The following is a 22,244-nucleotide window of genomic DNA, read 5'->3' as shown; positions in this document are numbered from 1 at the left end:
GTAAACACTCATTTTTCAGTTAAAGGCAGTTCATCATTGAATTCAGTGATGACCATCATGCAGCTCAGTTCAGTACTTTAAATAGGTATCTGTGCAATGACTTTGCAATCAAGTCAACAGGTACGGTGACCTCAGAATAAGAGAGAAACAGACTAATATAGCATAGATGCCATTTCTTCTAACGATGTAACCAAGTTGATGGGAAGTGTTTTGCGGTTCCGGTTTACCTAATTAATGCAGCCTAAAAATACTTAACGAATTTGGATATTAGAAGTGTATTAGTGTTGATATGTAAAAAGCCAGGTATAAAGAGTATGGAGTCTTTAATCTAGATTTAAACTGCAAGAGTGTGTCTGCCTCCCGAACAATGTTAGGTAGAAAAAAAAAAAAAGAAAGTGACGTGACATACAGCCAAGTATGGTGACTCATACTTGGAATTCACAATCTGCTTTTAACCCATCCAAAGTGCACACACACAGCAGTGAACAAACACACCCGGAGCAGTGGGGTATCATTTATGCTTCTGGCGCCCAGGAGCAGACTTTGGGTTCAGTGCCTTGCTCAAGGGGCACCTCGATGCGTGGTTGAAGGTGGAGAAGCGCTGTACATTCACTCCCCCACCTACAATTCCTGCCGGCCCGAGACTCAAACTTGCAACCCCTTGGACTGCAGAGTCCAACACTCTAACCGTTAGGCCACAACTAAACTATGCAGAGCTGTGGCTCTCCAGGAACTATTCAAACACACCTGATCCAGCTGATCAAGGTCTTCATGATTACTGGGAATATTCCAAGCAGGTGTAAGTTGGAGCTGGTTGGATCTAAACTCCTGCAGAGCTGTGGCCCTCCAGGATTGTGAGATTGTGAACTCTGTTCTAGGTATTACGAGATAAAACAAAATCATTTAAAAACAGGTACAAAACTACGAAATGCTTCAAGCTCATGTAGTTCTTCCCCTTTTGGATCAAACTGGGAACTGATGCAGAAGTGAAACAACACAAAAAACAGTGTTCTTCACTATCTTAAGAAATATTTCTTAATAGTTTCTTAAAGTTCCACAAAAACAGTATGTGGTTCATAAGAGTTCATTGTCACCAGAGTGGGAGAAATGCAATTGAAGTAAGCCATTTGACCCATTGCTGTTTGGGAGGAGCTGTTGCATTCATATGTCAAGGCAGCAACACATACATTTACAGGGACAATCCGACGGGTTTCTTTCAGAAATATTTTACAATTTCTTTAGTTTCACTTGCATTAAGCTCAAGGAAATTCAATGTGCACAAATCCATAAAATTAATCACCTTAATCTTAATCACCTCACTTTGTTAATCTTTATTATTATTATTAGTATTGCATCTGGTTTATTATTTTTAGTATTGTTTCTGGAAAAGAGTATTGCATCTGGCAAATGCAGTGTCATCAGAGAATTTCTGAAAAAGAAAACTAGCGGAATTGTACTGAAAGTCAGATATATGTAGAGTAAATTCAAAGGGGGGGGGCCAGTGAGTAGGTGCTGTGCAGGTAAAACCTTACTCCCCTGATCTCAAGAGACGCACTAGCGACTGACGCTGAGTGGCTGAAGTCATTTAGCTCCTTGTTAGTTGCCGTGCGCCACCTCCCATTGCCGGAGACCCGGGTTCAAGGCCCCACTCACTGAGCGAGTGCGGGGTGTGAGCGGTGAGGACCCGGGAGAGAGGGGTTACAAAGGTTGCCGTGACCCGGGATGGGAGTGAGGTCTTTTTTAGGGGGGTGAGTGTGCCAACGGAGGCCAGCGAGTAGGTGCTGTGCAGTTAAACCTCACTCCCCTCAAGAGAGTCTCCAGTAGAGCCCGGGGAAGCATAGCGACAGACGCTAGTGGCTGCAGTCATTTAGCCCCCTTGTTAGTGCTGTTCGCCTCCCATGCCGGAGAGAGGGGATACATTGGCACATTTTTTGTTTGTTGAGAGTGGATTCCCAAGTTGGAATAAAAATAGGATGGTCTATAAAAGACCTACTCCCAATTTGTCGCAACTTATGCTGGTTAGGGAGGATTTGTTAGTTCCACAACCGACTTACATTTACCTTTCGGTAATTTCAAGTGTTTTGTGGTAGCTGTCAACAATGTAATTTTTACATAGAAAACCACAAACTTTTAATCATCCCTCTTCTGGTAAAAGTTTTTAAGATCCGAGGAACTATTTCTTGTAAAACAACCAACGTTATTTATATGTTGCTCTGTCCTTCTATGGACTGGGCTACATGTGGAAAACAAGTAGACAACTTAAAACTCGTATTGCTGAACATAGATGTGCAATTAGGCACCAGGACCCTAGAATCCCGGTAGCACAACATTTTTTCCAAGTTTAAACAATCCGTTTCAACTCTACTGACAGTATATTGGCATCGAAGCAGTAAAATTACCTCGAAGAGGGGGGTGATATTCATAATCTACTTTTAAAAATGTGAGCATATTGGATTTATACTTTGAATACTTTATCTCCTAATGGTTTCAATGGCTACGTTTACATGCAACCAAATAATCGATTTGTAATCAGATTGTCAGCTCAAACACATTTGAAAAACCTTCATGTAAGCACCTTTATTGATCCGATTGAGATTGATCGGAATGAAATTTAGATCGGATTGAAGGGGGTGGTTTATTCATCTTCTAATACGATTGAGAGTGCATGTAAACACTCAATCGATTTGAACCACGAAACAAAAAGGACTGCGCATGTGCAATGATGCAGAAATAAAGTAATGATGTATGACGCACGGAATGAGCAGCTCTTCCTCTTGAATAAAGGGTTGTATAAATGCATGTGCTGTCATTATAAAACTCTCCTTTCACTCAGCAACTGTGAAGTGGAGCAGGACAACCTTGTTTTGGATACTCATCCACAGGCAACCCGGTTTGGGGCGCGGAGGGGCTTTTTTTTTTGTTTTTTTGCGTGATAACCAAAGCAGCACAGCACAGCAGTTTACAGGTAGGCTATATTTATCCATAAATGGGTAAATATTAATTCTGCTGTTAAAAACAAATTAAGAAACCATTGTAGGAGAGTGGTTATTATGTGCAAATAGTGAGAGAAACTCTATATTATCTATGTCACTTTCATTTTTCACTATTTGGTGCATGTCCGTGCGCATGTCAGAAAAATCTATTCCGATTTGAAAGTGAGAAAGTGAAAGTGAAAGTGTGACGTGACATACAGCCAAGTATGGTGACCCATACTCAGGGAATTCGTGCTCTGCATTTAACCCATCAAAAGTGCACACACACAGTCAGTGAACACACACACTGTGAACACACATCCGGAGCAGTGGGCAGCCATTTACCCTACGCCCAGGGAGCAGCGGGGGGTTGCTGGGGGGGCCTTGCTCAAGGACGGCCACCTCAATCATGGTATTGAAGGTGGAGAGAGTGCTGTACATTCACACCCCCACTCTACAATTCCTACCGGCCCGAGACTCAAACTCACAACCCTTGGATTGCAAGGCCAACAACTTCTAACCGTTAGGCCATGGCTCCCCCATTTAAATATTTCTCTATATATCTGGAGCTGTGGTGTGCCTATTTTGATGTTTTGTTCTTATTTTTGTGTGGTAGAGCACCCACATTGAGCTTTTTTGGCCTAATTGATGTGCACTCTTGGACTGTTTTTTAAGGACAGGACAAACTAAAAAAGTAAAAGTACCATGGAACAACAAATCATGGCTGCCATCTGTGGCGCCATCTTGAAATGCAAAATATTCTTAAGAAATTTAATATTTACAGAGACCAGTCAATATTGCAATTTATGTGTAATGACCTACTTTGAATTTGTTAAAGTTCGGGTGAATGAATCAGTGACATTCTGCGTTATACATGTAAGTTCTGTTTTTATGACTGGATTCTGCAATTCCATCCACGTTTTCCGCATCACCTAAATCATGAGGAGGGCCATATTATAATGGTTCTTATTGTACTTATGGTTGCACTGCAAACCACGGCGCTATGCATCCGGTGTCGAGCCAGTGTTGATGTTTTTAAAGTGGGTAGTTTAAACCCTGCTTGATTTTTAATGTTTTTAATTAAATATCTGTATGGTTCATATCGTTCTGCTCTCAAGGGAGTTGAATGCAACTCTGCAATCATTGCTTATTTCTTGTTAGGGGATAGGGCATGAAATTGAACGCGCGTCGACTCAAAAAAGATGGCTTGTGCTTATCGTGCATGCATTGCGGACTACTGAGGTGATGTTAGTACTCACCAGTTACCTAGTTTGTATAGATTTTGCTGAGTGTGTTTGCCTCTCCAGGAATAGCGCGCATTTGGCAGCAGTGGTGCCGTTCTCACTTGATTTCTGAGATAATCTAGCATGTGGGTTGGAGTGGTCTGTAACTCCAGTGGGAGCTGAGCATCGACGTGTTGCTGTTGCGGTGAGAATTATCTCTAGTGCAACGCGTTTGGTGGTTGATGGCGAACATGAAAGCATTTGGTGGAAAAAGTGAAAGTTACTTGCGTAAGCAGTATGGTACCCATCCAAAGTGCGCACACCACACCACTGTAAACACACACCCAGAGCCAGTGGACAGTCATTTATGCTCGCTGTGTCCCGGGGAGCAGTTGGAGGTTTCGGTGTCTTGCTTAAGGGCAACCTAAGTCGGGGTATTGAGGGTGGAGAGAGCGGCTGTACATTCACTCCCCCCAACTACAACTCACAACCTTGTCAATGAAACATCTACTTACCTCCCTCTTAGAGTATTAACATCTGCTTCTCATCATTCCTCGCCCTTAAATGCACCCTAAAAACCACCCACCTGACCAAGATTAGGTAGGAGACTTGCCTCTGCGCTTGCATTGCAGTTCTCCCATGCTGGACCTACGATGCTTGCTTTGGTTTAGCTTTATGTATCTCTTTAACCTGCGTGTACACATAACACACTAACTACGCTTCTAATATCAAAAATCCGTTAAGGTTTTTTTAGGCTGCATTAATTAGGTAGACCGGTAACCAGGAACACTTCCCATAACAACCTTGATGGTACTTGCTACATCATTAGAAGAATATCGGCACTCTACGCTAATAGTAGTCTGTTTCTTTCTCTCTTATGCTGAGGTCACCGGGGAGGGGGTTAGCCACCAGATCCAGTCTGTAGTCCAGATTCAGATTTGGTCACGGCATTCACCCAGAGCCTTTACGTAATCCAGCCCAGATGTGGAATCAGCACCTAGAAAGGACCTCTACAGCACCTGAAAAGACAGTGGAGACCGAGACAACTAGATGAGCCCCCAGATCCCTTGTCAAGACCTTGTCTCAGATGACCACCCGGGACAAGACCACAGGAAACAGATGATTGCTTCTCACACAATCTGATTCCATCTGCAGTCTGGAATTAAACTGCTGGTTTCGTCTGGGCCAGATGAGACTGTGCCCCCCGACTGAGCCTGGTTTCTTCTCCATTCTGTCATTGATGGAGTATTTGGTTCCTTGTCGCTTGTCACCTATGGCTTGCTTAAGTGGGGGACACTTCATTTACAACAATATCGTTGAACTTGATTCAAATGATTGCAACAGATAACCATTTATAAACTGTGAACTGAGGCCTGAATGATGGACATCACGTGAATTTCAATGATGAACTGCTCTGTCATTTTTGCATTATTGACACACTGTTTCCCTAATTAATGTTGTTCAGTTTGCTTTGTGACAACACTGTTTTTGTATAAAGCGCTATTTAAATAAAGTTGACTTGACTTTACTTGACTTGACTTGACCATAGAACTACCTAACTGAAGAGGTCACCCCCCCCCCGGACCCCCAGCGCTCTTGGGAGCTTCATCTTCCAGATTAAATCTGTGAGTTTGAGTTATGGCGCGGGAGCTGTGGTTTTGGCGAGTACGGTTCCTTTTCCCTTTTCCTCTATTGCTAGGTTTTATGTGAATTCATTTACCAGCTTGCTCAACATTAGTACGCTACTTGGACCTGTTCTTTCTGTTTTTTCTGATTCTTTTTGTTTTTTATGCAAGCGACCTCCCCTGCTAAAGTCAGAAACAACTGTGGTGGTGGTATCATCACCCACCAGTACTGGATCCAATCTGGATAATAGCCCGGCATCTTTGGCTTCATGCTTACGGACTCATGGCAGCCAATTCGCTGGGCCTCTGTGAGAGCCTTTATATGATTATCAAGTGCACAGTATAACACTGGCAATCACATGTCATATACAGCGTCTACATTCTTGTTGCGCCCTTTTTTGGAGTGATAATGCTTCGTTATGTGGGCCTTCCATTGTGTCCTGGCTGGGTATTTGCTTCAAGAAGCTGCGCCCAGACAGGATGCGCGATCCAGGTTTCAACCCTAGGCGTTTCGCTGGGATTTGATTCGATCCTTTCAACCATCATGTCACATTCTTTTGAGCTAGAGCGTCCTCTCGCCGAGGCATTTGATTGGCGCAACACTCCTCCTTGGTCCACTCTTGCAGTTTTGATAGATGTTCAGGACCCATGGGACCCCCTCCCTTGTCACACTGCCCCTTTGGTCGAACCGGTAAAAAATGCCCCGCGGTGTATTGGACATGAGTACACTGTGTTTCCCTTATGTATGATTGAGATTGTTTTTCTCTGGAAACCCTTCCTGAAGGTGCTCCGCTCTGCATGATCAGTAGGCTCTCCTGCAGGAATGTGGTATTTTGTCCCATGTTCTTCTACAGGTGCCTCTGCGGGTCTGGTTAAACGTGGACCCATGCTCCTCTTTCGAGATCTACTAAGACTTGTGTTCAGCTGCAATCAGTTGATGGTCCTCCTCATTGGACCATGCTAGATGACTTCCCCTTCTAAAGCTAGCGCTGGACTTCTGGTCGAGCCAAGAAATTGCTCCCTTACTGTGAGGTTTCCTATGACCCTATCGTTCCCAATTTGTGCTTTGAGGGCCTGCCTCAGCCTAAAAGCCGAGAGGGCTGCTCAAGAGAATTCAATTCAATTCAAGTTTATTTGAGATCGCATTTTTTCACGATAAAGCATGTGCAAAGTAGCTTCTTCTCGACAAATTATGTTTCGACAGGATAATTTAGTAGTAGCTTAAGCAGTGTTTAAACAGAGAGAGTTGTGTCCTGAACCAGTGTTGGGGTAGTTACTCACAAAATGTAATTAGTTACTACGATTACTTCGTGTAAATTGTAGAGAATTAACTTGTTACTAGTTACCTGCATTTGAAAAGTAAACCACACTACTTATTACGTTCCTTTCCCTTTTTTATGGCCCTATGAACTCCGTTTTTATTTTTTTTCCAAATTCCGTTTTTTTCCGGTTTTTGTTACTTTTTTTCGGGATGCCATTGTTTTTTTCGTGTTTTATTTTTTCTCAACTCAGCTACGTGCGATTGTTTTACGTGCACTGTTGAGAAACCGCACGTGAAACAATAACGAACGATCCGTAAAATTTCTTCGTAAAAACGTTTTCCATTACGCCGTTTTTTAGATCCATCGTTTATCGTAAACCCCTGGCCCCAGAACTTTACACACAGGCAATACGGGGCTTGTGTAATGCAGGAAAGCACTTTCCTGATAGTCTAGTTAAAGTAGTGTAGTTTTACAAGATGATTAGTGACATGCGTTGACTATTACTTACTTACCCAACAACAAGTAATCATAATGTTCTGTAATATCCGTTTACTTTTGTAACTCGTTACCCCCGAACAACGGGTCCTGAACCCCGTCAACTTATCAGTAAGGCCTTGGAGCCAAATGCAAAAAGCCTCTACCCCTCCTTTAGTTGACTTATGCTATCCTAGGTACTAACCCAAAGTCCACTAGAGTTTTGCGACCTTAGGGATCTTGACTGATTGGTAGCATGGTAGAAGGCTATTTTTGATACACCGGAGCCAAACCATTAAGGCCCTTATAGGCAAGTAATTATATTTGGTAATGATACGGAACTTGAATAGGTCGCCATTGCAGAGCCTGTAAAATTGGGGTAATATGATCATATTTTTCTTGACCTGGTAAGTGAACTCTAACCCCTGCCATTCTTGGACTACCTGTAGCTTTGCTGTAACTGAGATGCAGGACAACCACCTAGCAGTGCATTAGCAATAGTCCAGTTCTGAGAGTCATTGAACTTCGTGGACGTGCTTTTTCTGGCAATCAGAAACCGGTAACCAGCTTCGTAGCTTGGGCAATTTTTCTTAAGATGGAAGACTCCTGTTTTTGTAACAGGAAATATAGAGTTTCAAAAGACAAGTTACTGGCTAATATAACACCCAGATTTTTTACTGTAGATGACGTAACAGTAACCTCCCTCTAGTTGCAAATTGTCATTAAGACGATTGTTTTTTTTTCGGTTACTGTTTTTTTTGGTCGCATAAGTAATATCTCTGTAAGTAATCCGAATTTAATAGGAGAAAATTATTGGTCTAACCAATCTTTATAATTTTTAACACTCTGTTAGCTTAGATAATTTTATTTTCAAGTTGCATCGGTTTCTTGTTGAGATATATGGTTGAGTATCATCATAAGCATAACAGTGGAAACTAATCCCATATTTTCTAATTAATATTACCAAGGGGTAACATGTAATATTGAAAATAGCAGAGGACCTATGACAGATCCTTGTGGCACTCCATACTTATATAACCGGTTTACCTAATTAATGCAGCCTTAAAAATCCTTTAATGGATTTGGATATTAGAAGCATATTAGTGGTGTTTATGTGTAAGCCAGATTAAAGAAATAGGTCTTTATCTAGATTAAACTGCAAGAGTGTGTCTGCCCCCGAACAATGTTAGGTAGGTTCTATTCCCAGAGTTTTAGGCGCTAAATAGGAAAAGGATCTGCCATCCGCAGTTGTTTTTGATAGTTCTAGGTATTATCAAATTGCCAGAGGTTTTGAGAACACAGCGGACATGGAAGGGGTGGTATAATGTAACAAGAGCTCGTTCAAATACTGAGGTGCTAAACCATTCAGGGCTTTATAAGTCAATACAGCAAGATTTTAAAATCTATATGATGTTGATAGGGATCCTGTGCAGTGTTGACAGAACCGGGCTAATATGGTCCATACTTCCTGGTTCTAGTAAGAACCCTAGCTGCTGCATTTTGGACTAAGCCTGGAGTTTGGTTATTAAGCGTGCCAAAACAACCACCCAATAAAGCATTACAATAATCTAACCTTGAGGTCATAAACGTATGGATTAACATTTTCTGCATTTGACATTGAGAGCATAGGCCGTAATTTAGATATATTTTTTAGTTGGAAAAATGCAGTTTTACAAATGATAGAAACATGGCGGTTCTACATTTTACCTTTATGCATTTAGCAGATGCTTTTTATCCAAAGCGCTTACAACTGCATTCAGGGCTTATACATTTTTAATTTTATTTTTTTTACCAGTATGTGTGTTTCCTGAGAATCCAAACCCAAAAACCTTTTTACGCTGCTAACGCAATGCTCTACCACTGAGCCACAGGAACATTCTATGGAGAGATTGCTATCAAATAGTCACACCTAGGTTCCTAACTGATGACGAAGAATTGACAGAGCAGCCATCAAGTCTTAGACAGCGTTCTAGTTATTACATGCAGAGTTTTTAGGTCCTATAATTAACCCTCTGGAGTCTAAGGGTATTTTTGGGGCCTGGAGAAGGTTTTGTCATGCCCTGACATTTGTGCTTTTTTCAGTTTCTTATAAATATCTAAATGGCTAAAGTCTAATCTCACTGTAATCAGCACAAACTGGGCTATAATAATAATAATAATAATAATAATAATAAGAATAATAATATGTGAGCAGCATGTCAAGTCATCTTTATTTATATAATAAGCTTTAAACAAAAAAGATTGCGTCAAAGCACTGAACAACATTAATTAGGAAAACAGTGTGTCAATAATGCAAAATGACAGTTAAAGGCAGTTCATCATTGAATTCAGTGATGTCATCATGCAGCTCAGTTCAGTTTAAATAGTATCTGTGCAATAATTTGCAATCAAGTCAACGATATCGCTGTAAATGAAATGTCCCCAACTAAGCAAGCCAGAGGCGACAGCGGCAAGGAACCAAAACTCCATCAGTGACAGAATGGAGAAAAAAATGGTCGCATTAGAAGATAATAAAGGGAGACGTGAAAAACGGACATCGCGTTGTCTTCATATGGATTACTTTATCACAGAATATTTGTTTTCGGCAGCACTTGTTTAGTTTAAAAGTAGACATGTCAAGCTTTCCATAGATATCTCTCTCATATCTCTTCGTTGAGTATTCACTGAGTTACAGTTCATTTTAATGACATGTTTGTAAATGAAGATCAGCGCAGACAAAGGCTGCAGCAGCACTCCTTTTTGTTATCTTTATTTTATAAGTGCACAAAGTTTTGTTGTTATGTCTGTATCCAAAAAACAAGTACGACCATTTACAGATTCGATTGATGTATTGCCTCTTATCTGTACGATCAAAACTGAAAGTGTAATTTAAGTTCTTTTCGGGGTTATCAGGAGAAAATGGCTCATAACGTGTATATGCGTTAATCGACTTCAGAGGGTTAACACCTCTGTTTTTTTCAGAATTTAGCAGTAAGAAATTACTCGTCATACAGTTTTTTTATATCGACTATGCAGTCCGTTTGTTTTTCAAATTGGTATGTTTCGCCGGGCGGCGAAAAAATATAGAGCTGAGTATCATCAGCATAAAAAGGTGAAAAAAGCTAACACGTGTTTCCTTATGATATCTCCCAAGGGTAACATGTAAAGCGTGAAGAGTAACGCCCTAGTTCTGATCCTTGCGGTACTCCATACTGCCCTTGTGATCGATATGATACCTCTTTATTCACTGCTACGAATTGATGGCGGTCATATAAAGTACGATTTAAAACCATGCTAATGCATGCATCCATTAATGCCAACAAAGTTTTCTAGTCTATGCAAAAGAATGTTGTGGTCAGTAGTGTCGATTGCAGCACTAAGATCCAATAGCACTAATAGAGATATACAACCACGATCAGATGATAAGAGCAGGTCATTTGTAACCTCTAAGGAGAGCAGTTCTCAGTGCTATGATACGTTCTAAATCTGGAAATCCTCACAGATATCATTTTCTCTAAGGAGGAATATATTTGAGAGGATACTACCTTTTTCTGGTATCTTGGACAGAAAAGGGAGATTTTGAGATCGGTCCTGTAATTCTTTGGTTCTTTGCGATACTGTAGCTGGTGGCTACATGGTTAAAATTGTAACTCGAATAGTATCGATCTTAGAAGTAAAGTAGTTCATAAAGTTATTATTGCGGTGATGTTGGGAAATGTCAACACTTGTTGATGCTTTATTTTTCGTTAATTTAGCCACTGTATTGAATAAATACCTGGGGTTATGTTTGTTTTCTTCTAAAAGAAACAAAAAGTAATCAGATCTAGCAATTTTTAATGCTTTTTCTGTAGGATAGGTTACTTTCCCACCAAGCAATACGAAATACCTCTAGTTTTGTTTTCCTCCAGCTGCGCTCCCTTTTTCCAGGCTGCTCTCTTTAGGGTGCGAGTGTGCTCATTATACCACAGTGTCAAACTGTTTTCCTTAACCTTCCTTAAGTGTAAAGGAGCAACTGTATTTAAAATGCTAGAAAAGAGAGTCCATATTTTCTGTTACATCATCAAGTTTTTCTGAGGTTTTGGATATGCTAAGGAATTGGGATACATCAGGAAGATTACTTACAAAGCAGTCTTTTGTGGTAGAAGTGATGGTTTCTACCATACTTGTAACAAGATGTAGAAATTACCAGTTTTAGCTATGTGGAGTTTGCACAAAACTAAATAATAATCTGAGATATCATCGCTTGGCTGCATAATTTCAACACACCATCAACATCAATTCCATGTGACAGTATTGAATCTAGAGTATGATTTCAGCTATGAGTAGGTCCCTGAGATGCTTGTTTAACCCCAATAGAGTTCAGAATGTCTATAAATGCTGATCCCAATGCGTCTTTTTCTTTATCAACATGGATATTAAAATCATCAGCAATTAAAACCTTATCTGCACCCCGCACTAACTTGGATGTAAAATCAGCAAACTCTTTAATAAAGTCTGTATGGTGCCCTGGTGGCTTGTGTACAGTAGCCAGTACAAACATCACAGTGGATTTATCATTAACATGTGTTTCTCTGGATAATGTTATATGAAGCACCATTACTTCAAATGAGTTATAATTGTAGCCCGCCCTCTGAGAAATACTGAATCCATTGATATAAATAGAAGCAACACCTACCTTTACCTTTTGGACGTGGCTCATGTTTATAACAGTAATCTTGGGGGGTAGATCATTAAAAATAATATATCATCAGGTTTTTAGCCAGGTTTCTGTCAAACAGAATCTAGGTTATGATCAGTGATCATATCATTTACAAAAAAAATGCTTTCATAGAAAGGGACCTGATATTCAATAAGCAAAGCTTTATCATTTGTTTATCCATATTACATCTGTTTTTTATTTGTTGAACCTCAATTAAATTGTTACTCTTAAATTGGTTTGGATGTTTTTTTGTATTTTCTAGTTCGGGGAACAGAGACTCTTTCACCTAGATTTCACACTATAGAGACCATGTGCTGAGAATTAACTGATTTCTGTGAAATGAGGCGGCTAGCAGACGGTCGATTTAGCCGGTCTGTCTGCTTCCTGACCTGGGCCCCAGTTAGTCAAGTACAAACTCTAAGACTATGTGCCATATTTCTAGAGAGAAGAGCGGCACCACCCCAGGAAGGATGAAGACGATCTCTTTTCAACAGGTCAGGTCTGCCCCAAAAGCTCGTCCAATTGTCTATGAAACCTGTTATTTCTGCGGACACCACTTAGACAGTCCAGCCATTGAGTGACGACAGTCTGCTATGTATCTCATCACCACGGTAAGCAGGGAGGGGACCAGAGCATATTACAGTGTCTGACATCGTATTTGCTAGTTCACACACCTCTTTAATGTTATTTTTAGTGATCTCCGACTGGCGAAGTCAAACATCATTAGCACCGGCGTGAATAACAATCTTACGTATTTACATTTAGCATTAGCCAGCACTTCTAAATTGCCAAGATGTCAGGCGCTCTGGCTCCTGGTAAACATTGGACTATGGTGGCTGGTGTCCCTATTTTCACGTTCCGTACAATAGAATCGCCAATAACTAGAGCACTTTCATCAGGTGTCTCAGTGGGTGCATCACTAAGTGGGGAGAACCTGTTTAATGTTTTAGACCCACGACTATGCCGCCTCACAGTCACCCAGTTGCCCTGCTTGCAGAGGCGCTGTTACCAGAACCAAACAATGTACAGGATTCCGTGAGCTAGTCACATCCAAAGCCTTATCTAGAGCCCTCACATTCTTACTGTCCTCAGTTATTAAAGTTTGGATGCTTCTCTAATTCTAAAATCTTCTCTGTCAGCCTAACTATTTCCCTGCATTTATCACATGTGAATCCCTCGTCACCGACAGAGATAGATAAACTATACATGTGCCAAGCGGTGCAAATAACAATAGCAGGATCATTGGCTGTAGTCTGCCTACCATAGCCTCGCACTATGACTCCAAAATTAAGAAGGCAAAAAACATCATCACTGACCCCTATCACCCAGCACATTACTAGTTCTCTTTACTGCCCTTGGGGAAGAGGTACAGAAGCATCATCAGTAGAACATCACGGTTCAGAGATAGTACCTACCCCCAAGCCATACGGTATTTAAACATGATCTGAAGTTAGAACATTGAAAGCTTATATTAAACTAAGCTCATGAACTAGTTGGATGTTTTCCACCCCCACCTTTTACTTACCCCAACCTCAACTTGTCTTTTGCACCAAGCACTTGTGGACTGGTTCAGAAAAGACTTTAATGTGTAATATGTGTTGTTGTTCATGTCCGTGTATTGGTTGTCTTGGGGGGTATATATGTTTTGGAATGTGTTGTTGTATTAAGTTGTATGTGTGAGCATACAGTACCAAGACAAATTCATATCAACTGTAATGTTGAAATGGCTAAATAACTGTGGTTAGAATCTTTCATCAATCACTGTGAGTAATGGCTTCTCAAGTTCAAGTTCAAGTTCATCATTTGTTTGATGAACTGGAGCGAGAGAGAGGAGAGGAGAAAAGAAAAAAGAAAAGAAAACAGAGATAGGCACAAATGGAAACGCTAATGATAAGCTAATGAATGCTAACACGATGCAGGTGCGCTGCACTCGCGGATTTAGAATAAAAGCGGACGATCAAATTAACCAGATTAAATTAATAGATAATATCAGAAATATGGTGGGAATTAAGTTATATTTTATCACTTTAAACATCAGAGAGTGATAGTAAGATAGAGGTTATACAGAAAAACAAAGCTACATGGAGCTACGATCACAAACCAGCAGCACGGCAAACAGGAAGCAGGAATAACACTGTCCAACAGCCAAAGGTTGGAGAAGCGCACAAAGGTTGTGTCCAGGGTGAGAGGGGTCTTTGATGATATTTGTGATGTTTCTTCACTCTGGGAGCTGTACAAGTCCTGAAGACTGGGCAGGTGCACACCAATGATCCTTTCTGCAGTCCTCACAGTCCACTGCAGAATGTCAAATCAGTTCATTCAACTTTACACTATATAAATGTAGGACACTGAAAAATGGTTTTACAGTAAATGTTGTTAACATACAGTAACTATACACAGATACTTCACCCAAATTTCAAGACATTTATTTATATAATTGGGTTTAGTGTGGGTCTCGGGTCTGGCCTTGACGTGGCGAGGGGGCTTGCGTGTTCCAGTGACCCTGGAGAGCGATACCGTCGGGAGCTCGCTCCTGGTAGAGCCATCCCAAAGGCCCTCCGCAAGTCCCTCATCAGCTGGACACCCCTGAGCGACAGATTAGTGTCGGCCCTCTTTCTCCACCAACATGGCAAGATGACAGTAATTGTTGCTTATGCCCCCACTGATGTCGCTGATGAGGATGCGAAGGATGCCTTCTTTGACCAACTCCATCAGGCTGTTGGCCAAGCCTCACCAATGCCAACGCCACTCTGTCTAGCAGTGATCGGTCCACAGGCTCACCTGTCGGCACAACCTTTGCTGACAGGTCCACAAACGACAAACGGTAACCACCTACTCCTTCTCTGCCACCACAAACAACCTCTGTGTTGCTGATACCTGGTTTCCCCGGAAGCTTATCCATCACTGGACATGGTACAGCCCAGATGGCAGAACCAGGAAAGCGCTGGACCATATCCTCATCTCTCGACGCTGGAAGCTGTTTGTCACCAACTGCCATGTGTACTAAGGAGCAGAGCTTGGCAACACAGACCATCGCCTGCTGGCCTAGCTCAAGTTAAAGCTGCGAGCCAACCAGCTCACCAAGACTCAGCCTTGCCTGGACTCCTCCCTACTCAGTGATCCAAACATTGCCACAGACTTCAGTTGCGCCATTCGCTGCACCTTTGATAACCTGGCTACCGACAAGGTGAACAAGTGGCAGACCTTCAAGGAAAGTGTCATCCAGTCAGCTCACAATGTCTTGGACACTCGACATCATCGACCGGCGGTGTGTAAGCCCGGCTCCGAGGTGACCTGATGGAGTATCAGAGACTGAACCGCCAGCGCAATGTGGCTATAGCCGAGGATAGGGAGAAGTTTTGGCAAGCAGAAGCTAAACACCTATAGTCCGCAGCCAATAACAACAATATGAGCCGTGTCTTTAGTCTTCTGCACCAAGCCCGTAATGGCCCACGCGTCAAGACAGCCCTGGTGAAAGATTCTGATGGCAATCTTATAGCAACTGAAGCAAAACTTCCTCAAAACACTGGAAAGGGCACTTTAGCCTCCTTCTGCAGCACGGTACCTCCCTGGCTGATCCATCTTATCGGCCGCTCATGCTGCAGCCCCTAATGCTGCCTGCAGTACAGACCAGGGATGTAGTGCAGGCTAAACACACGTAAACGCCGTTTACGCACCTCCCAACATTTGGAAATAGCGTTTACCCACCTCCACAGTGCGTTTATCCACCTCTAAATTGAGTTTTATCCACCTCTAAATAGCCTACAGTTCCTAAGCCATTTTAAATTAAGCTTATGTGATTTTAGTTTCATATTGTTCATTATTAGTTTCATAGGTTGTTTGTTGTTAAACCTAAGACAAAGTCTTTCATATTGCGCTGCAACTGTCAGTGTTGACCACATTGCTTGCAGTGTTGCCAGTAGTAATGGGAAGTTTGGATCATTTTAACTGACTCTGATCTTTCTGTCTCGTTCAGCAAAATGAACTAATCTTTTCTCTTTCCGTCTCTATGGGACTGACAGGAAGAATAAAAGACTCGGACCTCACCTGTCGATTCAGAACCCATCTGTTGCATAATGCACATGTGCGGTCCACACCAAAATGAACAAATCATTCTCTGAGACAACTTGGTAGTCCCGAGTGATTTTTTGATGTAAAGTCAATTCTTGTTTATTGTTAATTTTTAAGCATGTGGCTACCATCACTTTGAGAGTCAAAAAAGTGCGTTACTCTCAGACCCCCGGTGCATACAGATAACCACTAACAGTAGAGCCTAAAATCTAGATCAAATATAAAATATAAGATAAAACTATACAATAAGGGAATGTAAAAAAAAGACATAATAGAAAAAATAAAATAAAAATAAGGTTAAATAAAAGCAGCGCAAGGCACATGGCAGTTAGAGTGCAAACCAGTGAACCAAACGTGCAGATCAAAAGATTTTTAGTGCATAAAAAAAATAGCTTATTCAGTCTGATTAAAGTGACAAAGGGCTCAAGAGCAGTTATTTTATTTATAACTGACTGATGAGGTGGTAGAATGACGTCAGTTCCATGGTGAATGAGGTAGTGAGCAGACCAATACTGCACAAAGTGACTGGTGCATGTCATCGTATGTCACTTTGTGCATCGGAGGGGGGGGTGGAAGGACCTGGAGATGTGGGATCTGGGGGGGGGGGGGCTTTTCATAGTTCAGTGGTGCCTGGGGCAGAAGAGGGACGGGGGGGCAAGTTCGGGAGCGAGTTCAGCTTCCTGACAGTCTGATGGATGAGGCTGTCCTTCAGTCTGCTGGTCCTGGCCTGGAGACTCCGCAGTCTCCTCCCTGATGGCAGCAGACTGAAGAAGCTGTGTGACGGGTGAGTGGGATCACCTGCAATGCAGAGGGCCTTGCGAGTGAGACGGGTTCCATAAATGTCCTGGAGGGAGGGGAGAGAGACACCAATGATCTTCTCAGCTGCTCTTACATTGTGTTGCAGAGTCTTCCGGCAGGACGCGTTGCAGGCGCCATACCACACAGTGATGCAGCTAGTCAGAATGCTCTCGATGGTGCCTCTGTAGAAGGTGTACAGTGATGGGGGGTGGGGCTCTGGCTCTCCTCAGTTTGTGGAGGAAGTAGAGACGCTGCTGTGATTTCTTGGCCCGGTGCTGCAGTGTTGTCGGTCCAGGAGAGGTCCTCTGTGATGTGCACACCCAGGAACTTGGTGCTGCTCACTCTCTCCACAGTCGCACCATTGATGGTCAGAGGAACATGCTGAGTGTGCGCTCTCCTGAAAGTCCACAACAATCTCCTTCGTCTTCTCCACGTTCAGAGAGAGATTGTTGTCACTGCACCACCCGGCCAGGCGGCTCACCTCGCTCCTGTAGTTTGTCTCATCTCTGTTGCTAATGAGACCCACCACAGTCGTGTCATCCGCAAACTTAATGAAGAGGTTGGAGTTGTGTGACGGTGTGCAGTCGTGGGTCAGCAGAGTGAAGAGGAGGGGGCTCAGCACACATCCTTGGGGGGCCCCAGTGTTCATGTGTGATGGTGTTGGGTGTTTTGTTGGCGACACGTACTGCCTGAGGTCTTCCAGTCAGAAAGTCCAACAGCCAGTTGCACAGCGAAGTGTTGAGCCCCAGCTCGACCAGTTTGTGAATGAGCTGTTGAGGTATGATTGTGTTGAATGCTGAACTGAAGTCTATGAACAGCATTCTGACTTTTGAGTCTTTTTTCTCTAGGTGTGTGAGTGCTGAGTGGAGGGTAGTTGAGATGGCATTGGTCGACCGGTTGGACCAATATGCAAACTGGAATGGGTCCAGGGAGGGGGGGAGGGCAGACTTGATGTGGTGCATGACTAGCCGTTCGAAGCACTTCATGAGGATGGGAGTAAGTGCCATAGGACGGTAGTCATTGAAGCAGGATGGAGATGGCTTCTTGTGCCATAGTGATGTTGTTATTGTTTGAAGCATGTGGGAACAACAGCCTGACTAAGTGAGATGTTGAAAATGTCTGTGAAGACATATTAAAATATCAAAATGAACGAATCTTTCATGAACGACATGCAACAGACTGCATCAAGATTCAAAAATGGATATCCGGCTAAGGACTTCATGAGTATTGGTGTTGGTGGCATAGGGCGTTGGTTATTGGAGCAGGATGGAGATGGCTTCTAAACAGTACTAAACTTCATGTTTTTGAAGTTAATTTGGTTCACGGTAGATTCATGCCACTGACTTAAGTCACCTCTACCTAGCTAGTTAATGTTATCACTAGCCGTTCACGGTTTCGCGGGTACGGTAAACGTCCATTAATGATAATAATAATAATAATAATAATAATAATAATTATAATAATAATAATAATAATAATAATAATAACGTTCGTTATTTTGAATAGAAATCATCACTCATACAGCAGCCGTTCATCTTAATCTCGGTTTATTTGTGTTCGTATACATACAATATCCACGATCCGCCAGGGCTATATAGTCCAATGGTGCGCACATTTGGAGAAATAATAATTTTATGATATGTTTGTAAAATATTTCGTCATACAGAATAACATTTCTATTCATTTTGCACTGATTTATGCGATCTGAAGAGTTCAAACAGCTAACAGAGCTAGCGATTGCACTCATCTTATTGATTCGCGTCAGCTGTGACATCAGTGTGATATCATTAGTTTGTAAAGCTGTCAATCCTCTCACGTGAACCACGTGACCAAAAGGATGTCCTTTTGCAATGACGCTGTCTGTGTCATTTGCAGTCTGTCATTGATAAAATATATGAAAGCATATTATCAGCCTTTTCTAAAACTTCTCCAAAGCCTCCCATGATATGGTCTTACAATTATAAAATGCATAATTTTAGAGATATCATCCTCAGATTTGAAATGAAGCATGACCACACTTGTAGCTACACTTTAGTTGTGGTTAGTGTGTAGTTGATATCCTACATTCAAACAAAATATTTTATACATTTAGTAAATATATTCTTAATATTTGTTTTTGTTTTGCTATCGCATTTAGACTGGGTACCTAAACATTGAATGCATACTAAATAATTTATTTTAATGGTTTGTCTGAAAGGCTTAGTCTATAGGCCTTATAATGTGACCAACTACTTCACAGGATGTGGTGTGCTAAGCTGTTTTCTCTCCATTTTAACTTAATTTTACAGACAGAGGTGAGACAGACAATTATGCAGAGAGCCCAGAGAGAGGAGATATAGAGAGGAGAGAGATAGAGAGAGGAGATGAGGAAAGAGGAGGAAAAGAGGTAAGACAAACAGAGAATGAAGAAACAGAGACAGGACAATTTGAGGGAGAAGGAACAGAGAGAGGAGAAGCTGAGGATGAAGGAACAGAGAGAGGAGAAGCTGAGGATGAAGGAACAGAGAGAGGAGAAGCTGAGGATGAAGGAACAGAGAGAGGAGAAGCTGAGGATGAAGGAACAGAGAGAGGACAGACCGAGAGAAGATGCCACCCACACATTTGGACTGAAAAGCAACAGTCAGTTTAAAAAAGCTAACCCTTGGCTAATTGTCAATGATGATTTTCTTGGGTGTCGTACTTGCCAAACTGTCAAATGCCTTGGAGTGTTTAAAGAGACGGGCATGTCTCTCTCAAATGAATGGTCGCAGACAAAAGTTACATACTGCCACAATGGCAATCACCAATATCAGCTGTCATCCTTAAGGAGCAAAATCTACAAGCATGGGACATCAAAAAGTCACAAGGCAGCAGAAAATACAGTGAACACAAAAAACACAATTGATGTTTCCATACAAAAACAAGTGAAGGAGGAAGCAGAGAAGACAGCCTCACTGTTTCGAACAGCATACATCCTAGCAAAGAACAACAGGCCATACACAGACCAAACAACTAACCGATTAATTGAGAAAATATTCAACAGATTAATCGACTATGAAAATAATCCCAAATCCCTAATCATTAAGTACAAGTGCATTGCATTGGAACCCCTGGATATAAGCCTCCCTCTCTATCTCTCTTAAAAAAAATTTGTTCTCTCTGTTTTGTCATTTAGTAAACTTTATAGATTTCAACCATATTATTCCTTCTTTAGTCTCTTTAACAAGAACTTAGATTAATGTATGAATTGAATAGTGATTGTGTGACCTATATGAGGGAACAACCAGTGATACCCTTGGTAGTAATATCAAATGATAGCCTATAGCGATGTCATCAGGATACACATACACCGGTAGGCAGTGGCCCACCTTACCGTGATCACGATGTGGTCACCCAGAATTTATAGTTTACCCACCTCTTTTTTTTAACCACTACACCTCTGGTACAGACCCTGTCACACCAGAGGAAGTCAGAGCCACTCTGTAAAAACTTAACAACAGGAAAGCCCCCAGCATCTGTGCAATAACCACCGAGATGTTAAAATCAGGCGGTGAAAGCATCGTTGAGTGTCTTACCCACATATTCAATGAGGTGTGGGAGACAGAGAGGCTTCCCAGCGACTGGACCAGAGGAGTCATCTTGCCCTTCTGGAAACGTAAGGGTGACAGGCTAGTCTGCGGCAACCACAGAGGCATTACCCTTCTCTCCATCCCCAGCAAGCTCTTTACCAGGATCTTGCTCACTCGTGCTCTCCCAGCCATCAGAAGCAGCTGCCGTCCCCAGCAGGCTGGCTTCATGCCTAACCGCTCCACAATAGACCAAATCTCCGCCGTTCGCTTGCTGATAGAGAAGACCTATGAATTCTGTAAAGATCGCCATCTTTACATCAGGTTCATAGATCTGAAGGCTGCCTTCGACACCATCCTCCACACTTCACTGTGGAGTATCCTACACGCCCTTGGAGCACCACCCAAGATCATTGACCTGTTCAAGTTGCTTTAAAGCAACGCACAGAGCTGTGTCCGCATTAACGGCAGAGATTCAGACTGGTTTTTCCCATCTCCAGTGGCGTTCGCCAGGGCTAAGTGGCTGCTCCTAACCTCTTCAACTCCATCATTGACCATCTGATGTCCAGGGTTTGTGAGCGGGTCCCGGAGTGTCCTTCGGCAGTTACCACCAGACTGACTTGGAGTACGCTGATGACACCATCCTGCTCAGCAAGCCTACAGCCAGCTGAGAGACACTCTGGGCATATACAGTGAAGAGGCTGAGAAGCTTGGCCTCCAGGTGAGCTGGACGGAAACCAAGTTCATGTATGTCGGTGACAGACCGCATCCACCTTCTCTGCGGCTTGGCAATGACATTGTAGAGCCTGTCAAGAACTTTGTGTATCTGGGATCCATAGTGACAGACAACGGGGACCTAAAACCAGGGATTACCCGCAGAAGAGCCCTGGCCACGTCAGCCCTGCAGTCTCTCTGGAAACCACTCTGGCGGCACCAGACCATCTCACGCAAGACGAAGCTCCGGATTTACAACTCAGCAGTACTCTCCATCCTGCTTTATGGTGCGGAGACTTGGCCCTTAAATAAGACACTGGCTGCAAGATTAGATGGCTTTGATAGCAGGGCTCTCAGAACCGTCGAGAACATCAGGTGGCCCCAGCGGGTTTCCAATCAAGTGCTTAGAGCCCGCACGTGTCAGCCCAGAGCATCCTGCCTGGCTGTGCAACGTCGCACACGCTGGTTTGGCCATGTCCTCCGCCTCCCTCCTCACCATCTGACGAGAGCCATTCTCCAGTTTGATCCGAGGGCCACAGGCTGGAGACGACCACGAGGTAAACCCCGCACCCGATGGCTTGACATCCTTGCGGACGACCTCCAACAACATGGAGTTGCTGTGGAGGATGCAGAGCAGCTGGCACAAGACCGTCAGCACTGGAAACAACTGGTTCATCTGGTCGGCTCAACGCACAGGGATGGGACGGAAGGCCCCCCCTACCCATCGCAGGAGCCAAAATAGAATAGAATAGTTTAGTGTGGGAGTAAGAAATATCAGTTAACATTGGCTTTTACCATTAATTGTAATAGTCCAGTGATATTTGATCCTTGTGATGGACTGGGCCATCTGTAGACCTCCAGTACAACCCTAGAACAAGTGGT

The 22,244-nt window shown here is 42.7% G+C and overlaps 1 pseudogene; it reads right to left on the bottom strand.

Annotated features, from left to right (window-relative positions):
• Nucleotides 1-12,653: 12,653 nt before the first annotated feature.
• Nucleotides 12,654-15,232, bottom strand: LOC122144055 (annotated as a pseudogene).
• Between the last annotated feature and the right edge of the window lie 7,012 nt (nt 15,233-22,244).

Source organism: Cyprinus carpio, unplaced genomic scaffold, assembly GCF_018340385.1.
Source record: "Cyprinus carpio isolate SPL01 unplaced genomic scaffold, ASM1834038v1 S000006585, whole genome shotgun sequence".
Taxonomy (NCBI): domain Eukaryota; kingdom Metazoa; phylum Chordata; class Actinopteri; order Cypriniformes; family Cyprinidae; genus Cyprinus; species Cyprinus carpio.
Note: the sequence above shows the minus strand (reverse complement) of the source record. Positions and strands in the feature narration are given on the sequence as shown.